Below are 14861 nucleotides of genomic sequence, written 5' to 3'. Positions count from 1 at the left end.
CATCTTATATTCCTGTCCTTACAGAAAAACCACATGATTTCAACTTACATTTTATGTGAAATCATGTGAAAACATGTTTTGGAACACAACGTGATTACGTATTCACATGTGTAATTTAATGTAGTTTAATGTAATTACATGTGTAGTTTAATGTAATCACATATTGCTTTACATGTTATCACATTATCTTCACATAAGATTATATGAAAACATGTTTTTGGATCACTTCCCGTGTTCACATGTGAAATGTATGTGTTTTTTGCGTATCTGACTGGATAGGATGGGTGATTCAGCAGAGGACAGAGCAAAGCTGACCAGCCAACAGGAACTGTGTGTCCCTGACAAGCAGGCCACCAAACGTCCATGCAGTTCCACACTCAAGGTTCTTAATTAATAATGCTTTAAAACGCACAGGTATGATTGTGCATGTGTAATGGGTTGAAAACAAAGTCACTAAAAACAGACACCCATTTATTATACCCCCCCCTCCCCCGCCAAATTGTTTATGTATTTGTCTTAATTAATCTAAATTGTTTTTTCTACATACTTTTGCGTTAGCAGTCCATCAGGCCAATAGATGGCGGTGTTGCACTGTTGTAGCAGGAGAAACAGCAAGTTCTGGCCCAGCGCTCACCATTCTGCAGAATAAGGATCAGAACTTTACTGAGGTAAACTGGGTCTGTTCTTTTTACTATTACAGGTATGTAACAGAACTTCCAAACGTTCAATTATATACACAATATGTAATAACATGCTATTTAACAACTTTGTCAAGGTATTATCACGTTAGGAAAGGTCTTGTTTTGGCTTTGTGTCGAACTGAGTGAGAGAAGGACGTGATTTACATTGAGTGAGAGTATATGTTAGCTTGATGCTAGCTGAGGTAAATAACGATTTACAAGTCACAGAGACTATGTTTACTGAGTAGCTTACTTGTACTGGATTTTGTCTACGAGATTTTTTTATAAAGAATTACATTTGTTAGGGATTTCTGAGTTGGTTTTAAATGTTATTGGTTTTTTGGTGTAAAATTGTGCTCACTAGCTGGTAAACTGGCCGAGCACGCTCAGTCTGGTGGACTTTTAGTGCATACAGTGTGAGAGGGACGATTTTCTGGAGGTGCCACTATCTTAAAGCTGAATGTATTGTTGTCAGTTTTCTATAGAGGTAGTGGTATATAGAAAAACATTCAGTTATTTACGGTTTCATATATAGATGTTTCTATTGTATGAATGTGAAATACATTGTGGTTTTCATGTGAAACCATACACTAAGACAGGGTTATTTTTGGAACATTTTTGAATTCTGCTTTAGGTAAAGTGCATTTATGTTGTGTAATTTAAAGTGTGCACTTGTTTGATGTGAATATTTTCAAAGTACTAACAAGAAAATACACAGTTGAACAAGAGAAAAAAAACATTCTTCAGAATAAAGAAAGCGGCAGAACTTAGCAGACATAAACTTGTGTCCGTTCTTTTTACTATTGCAGGCCACCTCAGCTACACATGCACTTTGTCTGCACACACATCCACGCATGCACATACACACGGACAAACACACACTAATGTTCTCTCTCTCTTGTGTTTGTCAGCAGTTCATCGTGGCCCTGTCGTTCGCCTACTTCACCAAAGCTCTGTCAGGGACCTACATGAAGAGTGCCATCACTCAGAGAGACACTTTGACCTGTCCAGCTCTCTCATCGGACTCATAGACGGCAGCTTTGAGATGGGTATCAACAATAACATTGAGTTGCTTGAGAATTCATGTAGTAAAAACCAGATACAGACTACAGTATGATCCATTTTTTTTGTGGTTCAATCAGTCTGCTCTCAATACTGTCCAGTTTTATAGTTGTTCCTATTAATTGATTGACTGGCGTTTGTCCATGACTCTACTATCAAACCCCTAACATTGTTTTATGTGCAGCTATGTTGTTGCAGCCTAGTATCCAAACTGATATGCCATTTTAGGTTAAAAAAAAAACTGTGCATGGGTGCAGTTTCTTGTCCTCCTCGTTCCTCGTTCCACTGTGAAAGGACCGCACCAGCTCCGGTGTCCGAGGCGTCCACCTCTACCACAAAGGGACGAGTAGGATCAGGATGAACGAGGAATGGGTTAGGAGGTGAAACGTCCCTTGAGCTCTATGAATGCCCTGTCAGCCTCGGGATTCCAGCAAATACCGGCTTGAGTGAGGTGGGACAGGGCCTTATGTGTTCCGGAAGGGGTTTTGGAGAAGATCAGGATGTCGTCGAGGTAAACAAAGACGATCCGATTCAACATATCCCTAAGAGTGTCATTGATCAATGCTTGAAAGACTGCCGGTGAGTTCGATATTCCGAAGGTCATGACTAAATACTCAGTGACCACTAGGGGTGTTAAAGGCAGTTTTCCACTCATCTCCCTCCCTGATTCTCACCAGATTTTAAGCGTTGCGGAGGTCCAGTTTGGTGAAGAATTGGGCTCCTAGGGCCAACTCCAAGGCGGCGGACATCGGGTAGGGGTAACGATTCTTGATCCTAATCCTTTTCAGCCCTCTGTAATCGATGCAAGGACTGAGGTTTGGGTCAGAGACAGAGAGACAAGGGATGCGTTTAGACAGGCAGCCCAATTCTGATATTTTTTCCACTAATTGGTCTTTTGACCAATCACATTAGATATTTTCGCATCAGCTCTTTTTCAGAGCATATCTGGTCAAAAGACCAATTACTCAAAACAATTACTGAATTGGGCTGCCTGTCTCAACAAAGCCATAGAAACCTGGACATGCTCCAACTGAAATGTTCCCTCCTGTCAGTACTGATGTTGAATGGCATTTAATACACTTTTTTGTTCTCTCCCATCCCCTGTAGGTTTGTAAGAACATGAGTGGAAATGAAACTCCAGCACACTGGTAGCACTAAAGACGTGTGAGTATAACTTTTCCAGGTGAGTTGAACCTGCCTGTGCGTGCGGTGGGGCTTGTGCCGGGGCTCCCTCTTGTGGGAATATACAGTATGGTTGTTACTGAGCCAGGATTCCTGGCTGTTTTGTCACAGTGCCTATGCCAATGTTAGTTCAGCAACAATTATTTAAACATCATTATTACCAGCCATTTTCTCTGTCCCCCAGGTCCCCTGGTGTATGATGGCAGCCTGTTGTCAGAGTGTAACAGAGACTGCTCCTGCTTGGCTGGGGAGTGGGACCCTGTGTGTTCAGACAACGGCATCACCTACACCTCCCCCTGCCTCACAGGCTGCTCCAGCTTTACAGGTTACGGCAAGAACACAGTACCAATACTATTAATGTACTGAGTGTACAAAACATTCACACGGATGCTGGGCCATGTTGACTCCAATGCTTCCCACAGTTGTGTCAAGTTGGCTGTATGTCTTTTGAGTGGTGGACCATTCTTGATACACACGGGAAACTGTTCAGCATAAAAAACCCAGCAGCGTTGCAGTTCTTGACACAAACTGGTACCCCCTGGCATATTTTGTCTTCACTCCCTGTTTAAATAAAAGTTAAATAAAATGTAAGAAACATCAACACAAACACAGGATATGGGGTACACATGGTATCACATCATTACATACTAGGCCCTACTGGACCTGCATTCCAGCACCATTCCAGCATCTGGAATTGACTCAACATGTTTGGGGTGGGGGATCAGTACATGTGGGGGAAGAGGTGGTTGTCGAATGTATGATTCTGGGGGGGGGGATCCATGTTGGTGTCCATACTCTGAGGTGTGTTTGAATATGAATGAGCAGCAGTGTTGTGTCCTATCCCGTCCTTGCAGAGTGATCTTCCTTGGACTCATCACATGTCTCAGTGGCTCTTCCTTATGGGGGAGGGGGACACCACCACGGGACAGCCCCCACACTCATCGCTAGAGATCGAATTTCAGACTCCCTCCAAAACCACTGAACCCCTCAACACACCGAAAGAGATTAAGGTGCACACCCTTAGAGGGAGCCGGAACAGGGTAACTCCCTCCAAACTCACAAAGACACAGAGGAGGAGGAACTATCCAACACCCAGGGAGAGAGAACGAGTGACCTCAGTCGAACACAGTCAGAAAGAGGAGGTGGAAGAGGCGTTAGATAGAGGAGGAGGTTACCCCAGAGGCCATTCCTCCTGTTAATGTGAGCAAGAAAGAGCAGAAGGCTTCTGATCAGCCAAATGGCAGGCAGAGGGAGAGGTCATAGTGATTCACACCCACAGAGAGAAAGACAACCAACCCAACCTCTTGGTTGAGATGAACCACAAAGAGGTAGAGGCAGAGGGCCTTCAGTGCTAGCCAGTCAGCCTGCCTACTCTGATGCTCAAGTCAATTGTATTTCAATTCATGTTCATTAAATGTTTTTTATTCAAGAATTGAAAAGTCCCATTTACTTAATGATCATTTTTCACTGTCTTCAACCCTCAAGAATCAGGGTGAGTGTAAGTGGTGTTACATAGATGCTGTGTTCACGATGCATGATTAATACATAATTCATGGTTTATTTGATGTAGTAAATAAATACATTATTTATTGATGTATAGATAAGAATTTAAATGTGATGTAACAGGTAAATTAAGGTTAGGCCATTGTTTGTGTTTTTATGTTCCATCCCGGAACTAACGTTCTCTGTTTTGTTACTGCTACGGAATTTGTTAATTGACTGTGTGCAATCTAACTTAAGCAGATCTTAGTCTGAGTCATAATTGTTGATGGCAGAGGCTAAGAAAGAAGGTAAAGGGACTTTCAAGGGACTTTTTAAGGATTCAATAATCTCTTCAGGACAAGCAGCCAACGAGTTCTCACGGCGTGACGTGGATGCATCGGAGAAAAAGACGTGCAAGGCAATAAACGCCCGTTTCAAGGAACCAACCTGTGTCTGTTGTCGTGAAGAGAGCTACAGTGAGAACTCGCCTGCTCAACACGGGTAGGAGAGAGAACAAGACCACCGCGGGTAACGACGCAACGAAGATCCAGCAGATCAGATAAGCAAAGCCCATGACATTGTCGGCTTAGCGACTGCAAGCAACGGTGATTGGACTGTGTTGAAAGCGCAACTTTTCAGGCCAAAAGCACTCTACCACAACATTCACGTTAAGGTGGGATGAGAAGTGGTTCTACTTGGAAATTGCAACTAAGGACTCAGCTCTATGAATCTTACATACTGTGCTTAGCCTACATGTTTTGGGGATAAATCGAATGTGCTGGTGTTTGTGGTTGTTACGTGTTACGAGATTTAAATGGAAACTTAACTCCATAAGCGAGTGAACACGTTTTGAGTAAAGATAAAAGATAATCATACATTGAAATTAAGATTAGTGTTTTATGAAAAGTGGTGTTCGCCAAGCTTAAAGGGCAATTTAAGAATGGTCCACCAGCCAAAGCACATCCAGCCAACCTGATTCCTGTGGGAATCATTGGAGTCAACATGGGCCAGCATCACTTCTTACACCTTGTATAGTACATGTCCCAATGAATTGAGGCTGTTCTGAGGGCAAAAGGGGGTGAAACTCAATATTAGGAAGGTGTTCCTAATGTTTTGTGCACTCAGTGTAATTGTATGTGTGGGGTACAGTTATGAGGTAGTGATTCAAAAATCACATTAAACACAATTGAACACAGAGTGAGTCCATGCAACTTAATAAGCAATTTACTTACTCCTGAACTTATTTAAGCTGGTCATAACAAAGGTGTTGAATACTTATTGACTCAAGACATTCCAGCTTTTAATTTTTTATGAATTCGTAAACATTTCTAAAAACAATATTCCACTTTGACATTATGGGGTATTGTGTGTAGACCAGTGACAATCTCAATTGAATTAATAAAAAATTCCAGCTGTAACACAACAAAATGTGGAAAAAGTCAAGGGGTGTGAATGACTGTTTCTGATCCAATTTCAAATGTGCAATAATTTTATTTCAAGCCCTACGATAGCACATTGTGTAGCTAGTAAGCTAGCTAGCTAACAATGTTACTAGCTAGCTAATGTTACTAGCTAACTAACTATAGCCAGCCAGAGGAGCGCCAACAATATAACTAGCTAACTAGTCATAGCCAGCTACCTTAAGAGCTGGAAAATGATTATCCACTTAAAGGCTGACATCAATAAATCAATAATCAAATAATGTTCTTACCTGTGACATCTGCTAGCAAGACTCTTTGCTAGTATCATCATTGTGTCTGTGAGCTGGTTACACCCAAATGGAAGAAGAAAATTATGTAAAGTAACTTGGCAAGGCACGGACTTATGTACAGAATAGTACGTTTTAGTGACATGCGACTAGGCTATGGGACAGCAGCTGGATGCATCTCAAGAATCGGGACATAGTGTAACTGATGTGAAATGGCTAGTTAGTTAGCGGTGGTGCGCGCTAATAGCGTTTCAATCGGTGACGTCACTCGCTCTGAGACCTGAAGTGGTTGTTCCCCTTGCGTTGCAAGGGCCGTGGCTTTTGTCAAAGGGGGGTGAGTGTAACTGATGTGAAATGGCTAGTTAGTTAGCGGTGGTGCGCGCTAATAGCGTTTCAATCGGTGACGTCACTCGCTCTGAGAAAAGGAGGTCAAAGGGGGGTGAGTGTAACTGATGTGAAATGGCTAGTTAGTTAGCGGTGGTGCGCGCTAATAGCGTTTCAATCGGTGATGTCACTCGCTCTGAGACCTGAAGTGGTTGTTCCCCTTGCGTTGCAAGGGCCGTGGCTCTTGTGGCGCGATGGGTAACGTTGCTTCGGTGGGTGTCAGTTGTTGATGTGTGCAAGGGTCCCTGGTTCGAGCCCGGGTTGGGGCGAAGAGAGGGACGGAACCTACACTGTTACAATAGCAGCAATGTAGGGTTTTGGCTATCTTACCCATGGTTGGAGAAAATAGCTGTTGTACATAACTCTGAAGATGTGAAAAAAAAGAGAAGAAAAAAAGGACATATGGCGCCGGAGGGGATAGCTGCCATTACACGGCTCCTAACCAAATGTGCTATTTTTTCCCCGCATTATTTGTAACTCATTTTGTGCATAATGTTGCTGCTACCGTCTCGTAAACGAAAAGAGCTTCCGGACATCATAACAGAGATTACTCACCTCAAACTGGACAAAGGTTTTTTTTAATGAATCCGACGTGAAGGATATACTGCTTTGTCGAGACAAGGCCCAAATCCCTGTCATCCGAGTGAAGAAAAGACTGAGAAAAATGGAGGAGGGTGTGGTGCCTTGTAGGAATTCACAGATGAGTAGGTAAACCACCAATACCCTCTGTGTTATTGGCCAACATGCAATCATTGGAAAACAAACTGGACGATCTACGACTAAGAATATACTACCAGGCCTCCCGGGTGGCGCAGTGGTCTAAGGCACTGCATCGCAGTGCTAGCTGTGCCACTAGAGATTCTGGGTTTGAGTCCAGGCTCTGTCGCAGCCGGCTGCGACTGGGAGGCCTATGAGGCGGCGCACAATTGGCCCAGCATCGTCCGGGTTAGGGAGGGTTTGGCTGGCAGGGACATCCTTGTCTCATCGCGCACTAGTGTCTCCTGTGGCGGGCCGGGCGCAGTGCACACTGGCAGGTGTACGGTGTTTCCTCCGACACATTGGTGCGGCTGACTTCTGGGTTGGATGGACATTGTGTCAAGAAGCAGTGCAGCTTGGTTGTGTTGTGTTTCGGGGGACGCATGGCTTTCGACCTTCGCCTCTCCCGAGTCCGTATGGGAGTTGCAGCGATGAGACAAGACTGTAACTACTACCAATTGGATACCACGAAACTGGGGAGAAAAAGGGGTGAAAAATACAACAATTTTTTAAAATAAAAATTAAAAAATAATATACTACCAACTGAACATTAAAAAAACGAATATCTTATGTTTCACAAGGCGTGGCTAAAAGACAACACAGATAATAAAAAGCTGGGTGAATTTTCCATGCGTTTGCAGGACAGAGCAGCTACATCTGGTAAGACGAGGGGCGGGGGTGTTGTAACTTTTAATGGGTTACAGAGTTAATGTATACAGTTAATTCATTGACCTGTATCTAAAGATATTTTCTTTAGAGTTATTTACATATGTAATTGTATTAGAATTCGTATGATGAGATTGGGAGAACTACATACTTCTGTTGTATTGGATTACACTATTGACTGCAAGTACCAGAATGCCTTGCGACAGGTAGTAAAACGCGGCAGTTATGTACAAGTGATTAACCCAACTTTCGCTAGCAACTTTCTTTTATTGTTTTGTAGAATCTAAAGTTGTTAATTGTAACGTGAACTAGTATTATTACTAAAAGAAGCTTTCATTTCACAACCCGACGTCCTGAGTCATTACTTCGAAGATAGTTCTTCTATAGGGGGTGTGGGTCTGTCAATAACTGCTGGTGCACGATGTCTAATATTAAAGAAGTCTCGAGGTATTGCTCACCTGAGGTAGAATGCCTCATGATAAGCTGTAGACCACACTACCTACTAAGAGATCTCATCTATATTATTCATAGCCGTCTATTTACCACCACAAACCGATGCTGGCACTAAGACCGCACTCAACGAGCTGTAAGGCCATAAGCAAACAAAATGCTCATCCAGAAGCTGCGCTCCTAGTGGCCGGGGACTTTAATGCAGGAAACTTCAATCAATTTTACCTAATTTCTACCAGCATGTCACATGTGCAACCAGAGGAAAAACTCTAGACCACCTTTACCCCACAGAGACGCATACAAAGCTCTCCCTCCATTTTGCAAATCTGACCATAATTCTGTCCTCCTGATTCCTGCTTACAAGCAAAAACTACCAGTGACTCACTCAATATGTAAGAGGTCAAATGACGCGGATGCTATGCTACTGGACTTTTGCTAGCACAGACTGGAATATGTTCTGGGATTCATCCAATGACATTGAGTATACCACATCAGTCACCGGCTTCATCAATAAGTGCATCGAAATCCCCATATGTACATATCCCAACAAGAAGCCATGGATTACAGGCAACATCCGCACCGAGCTAAAAGCTAGAGCTGCCACTTTCAAGGAGCGGGACACTAATCCGGACGCTTAAGACATTTCTCTATGCCCTCAGACGAACCATCAAACATGCAAAGGATCACAGGACTAAGATTGAATCCTACTACACCGGCTCTGACACTCGTCGGATGTGGCAGGGCTTCAAAGCTATTACGGACTACAAAGGGAAACCCAGTCACGAGCTGCCCTGTGACACGAGCCTTCCAGATGAACTAAATGCCTTTGATTCTCGCTTCAAGGCAAGCAACACTGACGCATGCGTGAGAGCACCAGCTGTTCCGCATGACTGCGTGTTCACGCTCTCCGTAGCCGATGTCAGCAAGACCTTTAAACAGGTCAACGTTCAAAGCCGCAGGGCCAGATAGATTACCAGGACGTGTACTCAAAGCACGCACGGACCAACTGGCAAGTGTCTTCGGTGTCATTTTCAACCTCTCCCTGACAGAGTCGGTAATACCTACAGTACCAGTCAAACGTTTGGACACCTACTCATTCAAGGGTTTCTTTATTTTTACATTGTAGAATAATAGAAGACATCAAAACTATTAACACATATGGAATCATGTAGCAACCCAAAAGTGTTAAACAAATCAAAACATATTTAATATTTTAGATTCTTCAAAGTAGCTGCCCTTTGCCTTGATCACAGCTTTGCACACTCTTGGCATTCTCTCAGCCAGCGTCACCTGGAATGCTTTTCCAACAGTTTTGAAGGAGTTCCCACATACGCTGTGCACTTGTTGGCTGCTTTTCCCTTCACTCTGCGGTCCAACGCATCCCAAACCACCTCAATTAGGTTGAGGTCAGGTTATTGTGGAGGCCAGGTCATCTGATGCAGCATTCCATCATTCTCCTTGGCGGATGTTGAACAGTTGGCCACTTCTCATCTGTCAACTGGGTGGTCGAAGACTCGTCGCAGCTCGACAGTGAAGGCTAATATAGAGCTGCAGGATGGTGGCGATCATGGCCCGATCGGTGTGGAACGAGGAGGACTGTAACTCGAACACCAGAGAGCACTGGGTGAGGAACCCCTTGCATCCTCCCTGGTGGCCGTCATACCGCTCAGGGGCTGGGATATTGTGATCCCGGTGCAGGTTCCCTGGAGGAACTACAGCGACGCCTGTAGCACTGGGTGATGAGACTTGTGCATTGGCTCCTCCTGGGCTGGGGTTGGAGGGAGTCGGTAAGTGCCCGGATATCTGCAAGAGTTGTTCTTGCTGCCGCCCCAGCAGTGCTCCTTGATGGGTTACAACATTCTTAATCTGGGTGGTCTCTGCTGGGTCCATGTTGTGGGCTGAAGCTTGCTGTGACATGGTGAGGTTGGACCCAGGTGCAGAGAAGAGACCAGATGAGGAATCAGTGGTTAAGGATAAACATAATACTTCACTGAGAAAAAGTAACGGACGGATCACAGTAACACTGGGAAAACAACAAACACTAAGTCTCGAAAACTCACTCAGGAGACAAGCGCACACGGCACATAATTCAAGCTTCAGCAAAGAACAGAAAACACACCTCTTTAAACAGGGAATTCATAGAGTAAATAGGACACCTGAGTGTCGTTAATGTCTCTAGGACGGTCTCTACCGCCCTCTGGTGAGAGGTGGAACCATGACATGCTGGGAAAAGTGCAGTCAATGCGAGTGACCTGGAGTAGGCTTGTTGGGATTAATGATATTTTTTATATAGGCCTTGAGATAGAAGCTGTTTTTCAGTCTCTCGGTCCCAGCTTTGATGCACCTGTACTGACCTCACCTTCTGGATGATAGCGGGGTGAACAGGCAGTGGCTAGGGTGGTTGTTGTCCTTGATGATATTTTTGGCCTTCCTGTGACATTGTTACGTACACCTATTGGAGGGAACGCAACACCCCTCTGCATCTCAACTCCCTGTGGAGTGAAAAAAGTATGTGATCGTTAGGTGCGGGGTAGGACGACAGAGCCAGAGAAAAATATTGTTTACAGGGAATTTATTATTCCTAACATGGTAATGTGGGGAAAGGGGGCTGGACGGAACCAAAGCACAGAAAGTAAAAGTTAAGGAATCCCCTCTATCTTCCCACTTCTAACCTAACCTTCAGCACCACCTGGCACGCTAACCAAAATACAAGGGATGGTCCACCCAGGTCTTACTTAGTGTGCATAGACCGATTTAAATCTTGCCTAAACACTCCCAAGGTACGTTCCCCTTCCCCCCCAGGAACAAATGAAACACAGAATAATTTACCAATACTTTAAGCGTGAAATTTCAATAACCACAAACACTAAGTCCTATTGTCATACACATATCTCTGAAGGAGCACCTACAAAATGATATTTAAAAAAAGCTTTACTAACCGCCACAACAACCAACACAGGACATTCAAAAAAAAAAACTCTCCTCTCTGAGAGAAGGAACACTGGCTTTTATCAAGCTGGAGAAGGAGTTGGTAATTGAAGAAACAGCTGTATCCCCTGACGAGAGGGAGGGGTCAGAACACCAATCAGCTGCTTTAGAAATCCAGGAAGCCATTTCCTGAAATAGACACACATACAAACCCACAGCAACACAGAAACTGGGGAACGTAACAAACATGTAAAGTGTTGTTCCCATGTTTAATGAGCTGAAATAAAAGATCCCATAAATGTTCCATAAGCACAAACAGCTCATTTCTCTCAAATGTTGTGCACAAATTTGTTTACATCCCTGTTAGTGAGCATTTCTACTTTGTCAAGATAATCCATCCACCTGACAGGTGTGGGATATGAAGAAGCTGATTTAAACATGATCACAACACCTGTGCACCTTGTGCTGGGGACAATGAAAGGCCTCTCTAAAATGTGCTGTTTTGTCACAACACAATGCCACAGATGTCTTAAGTTGAGGGAGCGTGGAATTGACGTGCTGACTGCAGGAATATCCACCAGAACTGTTGTCAGAGAATTTAACGTTAATTTCTCTACCATAAACCACCTCCAACTTAATTTACAGAATTTGGCAGTACGTCCAACAGGCCTCACAACCGCAGACCACGTGTAACCAAGCCAGCCCATGACCTCCACGTGGCTTCTTCACCTGCGGGGTGGTCTGAGACGAGCCACCAGGACAGCTGATGAAACTGTGGGTTTGCACAATGGAAGAATTTATGCAGAAAATGTCAGAAACCATCTCGGGTAAGTTTATCTGCGTGCTCGTCGTCCTCACCAGGGTCTTGGCCTGACTGTAGTTCGGCATTGTAACCGACTTCAGTGGGCAAATGCTAACCTTCGATGGCCACTGGCAGGCTGGAGAAGTGTGCTCTTCACGGATGAATCTCGGTTTCAACCTTACTGGGCATATGTATGGTGAGCGGTTTGCTGATATCAACTTTGTGAACAGAGTGCCCCATGGTGGCGGTGGGGTTATGGTATTTGGAGGCATAAGCTATGGACAAGGAACACAATTGCATTTTATCAATGGCAATTTGAATGCATTGAATACAGATCCTTGCCATTCATCAGCTGCACTCACCTCACATTTCACCATGATAATGCACAGCCCCATATTGTAAGCATCTGTACACAATTCCTGGAAGCTGAAAATGTCCCAGTTCTTCCATGACCTGCATACTCACCAGACATGTCACCCATTGAGCATGTTTGGGATGCTCTGGATTGACGTGTACAACAGCGTGTTCCAAAAGTTGATATTTTTCACCGCCTCCCACGCCACCTTCGCACCGCCCAATTGTCCCTACCCTCTCCGCTTTCCTTCCATTGAAATGAATGGGGAGCGGTGTTTCACCGCGCGGCATCCTGTGCTAGTGTATCATGAGGGTTACTCACTGGACATACACTACCGTTCAAAATTCTGGGAAAGTTCTCTGTTTCTGGCCATTTTGAGCCTGTAATCAAACCCACAAATGTTGATGCTCCAGATACTCAACTTGTCTAAAGAAGGCCAGTTTTATTGCTTCTTTAATCAGCACTACAGTTTTCAGCTGTGCTAACATAATTGCAAAAGGGTTTTCTAATGATCAATAAGCCTTTTAAAATTATAAACTTGGATTAGCTAACACAATGTGCCATTGGAACACAGGAGTGATGGTTGCTGATAATGGGCCTCTGTATGCCTATGTAGATATTCCATTAAAAGTCAGCCGTTTCCAGCTACAATAGTCATTTACAACATTAACAATGTCTTCACTGTATTTCTGATCAATTTTATGTTATTTTAAATGGGCAAAAATTGTGCTTATCTTTCAAAAACAAGGATATTTCTAAGTGACCCCAAACTTTTGAACGGTAGTGTATACACCTGAGCCTGCATACTGCACAACACAATCCATCAATCAGATTGATACATGAGGGTGTGAGTTATAGGGTGTCTAATTGTTCTACATTTTTTCAATATGGCTGATTTAAAATAGCCTGTTTTGTTTTTGTACAGACATCACACACTTACCTAAACAGCACCCTCACCTGAGAAGTAGAAATCAAAGTGAGAGAAACTGGGAATTGAATAAATCTAGTTAAAAAAGCTAAGTAAATGGAAGAATACTCGTATTGCAATGTGGATGGCACTTAATAACATAGCCTTTGGTTGTGCATAGTGTAGTCTATGGTGTTGCCAGGGAACAGCACCCTCTTTGAAGAAGTAGGAGGTGAAGATCTCCTGCACACGGATTGCCTCTTGCTGCGTTGTTGGACCCCATCCTTGAAACATCCTGCAGAGCACCAGACTTCTCCTCTGGAACACAGCGGCGAGCTGCAGGTCCCCTCCTGGTCCTCGTGTCCATCCTCATGAAGTTATTCAGGACACAGGTAGCCTTCACACACCTGAATTCCTCCAGGAGGCAGTCCCAGATGGCCCTGGTCACTCAACCTTGCAGTGCCCTACACAGTAACTGTAGGCAATAATTTTGAAGGAATCTCCAATTACATGGTATCTGTAGGAATATGGAAGACAATGTAATTACTAGACTTTTACATTACCAGGTCATTGTGGATTACTACACACATTTGCAAAATGTATTTACTTACTTGAATAGGTTCTCCCAGCCATGTGGACAATTGGAAACAGGGCAGCAAAGTTTGTTTGTCACCAGAGAGTTTTAGAGGATATTACTATTGAACTATGTACCCATTTAATAACCAGACCTTCATACAAACTTGCTATGCTGAATTCTTGACGCACAATCGAACGTGCTGCTATATGCTGCCATATGCTGCCAGCACGCCCACAAGCGAGTCACAATGGGCGGCCTAAGCGGCACATGGCAATTTACCGCTATCTAGTGTACATGCACCATCACAAAGTACTCGTGTGACCCCAACTGGTCTTGAGTGGAAATGGCAAAGAGCCCTCCAAGATTCAATGATGACGATGATTATGGTTTATTTCATTTCATGTGTACTATGGCAGCTAAACGTTGAATTACAGTAACACATACAATATTTATTTTTTCATATGGTCCCGGTAGTTCTGTGTAATGTTAGCTACCTGAATTATTTGGATATAACTTGTGGTCCACCAAAAAACAATAAATATTTTTGGAAACTATTCATGGTTGACCCTATACAGTCAATGGGCCAATCAGCTGCTGTCTACTTTCATTGAAAATAAAATCAATAAAAAAAGAAAATAGGGGGGGATCACGTGACCCTTGAACGAGATTGCCGCATGAACTAAGAGCTCCGCACAAGTAGTTTCCAATTCTTAATCTTACCTCCACTTCAAGTTTAAACTCCTTTAGCTTTAGTCAAAAAGTCATGGCGGCTACAAAAGGCAACATTACAGGTGACATTTTTACCCGGACTCGAACATTAGCGGCGGAAAAAGCCTCCAAGAAGCAGCTAGCTTCAGAAAAATCTAACGCCATTAGCCAGGAGTAAGAGGATCCGTCCCCCCCCGAGACCCAACAAATGCCA

General features: G+C 43.8%; 1 long non-coding RNA gene across 8 annotated transcripts; it reads left to right on the top strand.

The window, feature by feature from the left end:
• Positions 1-536: 536 nt before the first annotated feature.
• LOC115168984 (uncharacterized) lies at positions 537-4356 on the top strand. 8 transcript variants are annotated; one of them, XR_003870792.1, is made up of 6 exons: positions 537-700; positions 1592-2321; positions 2420-2494; positions 2850-2906; positions 3109-3249; positions 3779-4356. It is a non-coding gene; the product is annotated as an uncharacterized LOC115168984 (long non-coding RNA). The 8 variants fall into 8 exon arrangements; XR_003870791.1 differs by having other exon boundaries at positions 3109-3283; XR_003870790.1 differs by having other exon boundaries at positions 538-668; positions 1595-2321; positions 3109-4356.
• Positions 4357-14861: the final 10505 nt, after the last annotated feature.

Source organism: Salmo trutta, chromosome 30 (assembly GCF_901001165.1).
Source record: "Salmo trutta chromosome 30, fSalTru1.1, whole genome shotgun sequence".
Lineage (NCBI taxonomy): Eukaryota > Metazoa > Chordata > Actinopteri > Salmoniformes > Salmonidae > Salmo > Salmo trutta.
The sequence above is the reverse complement of the archived record's forward strand: the minus strand, read 5'-3'. Positions and strand labels throughout refer to the sequence as shown.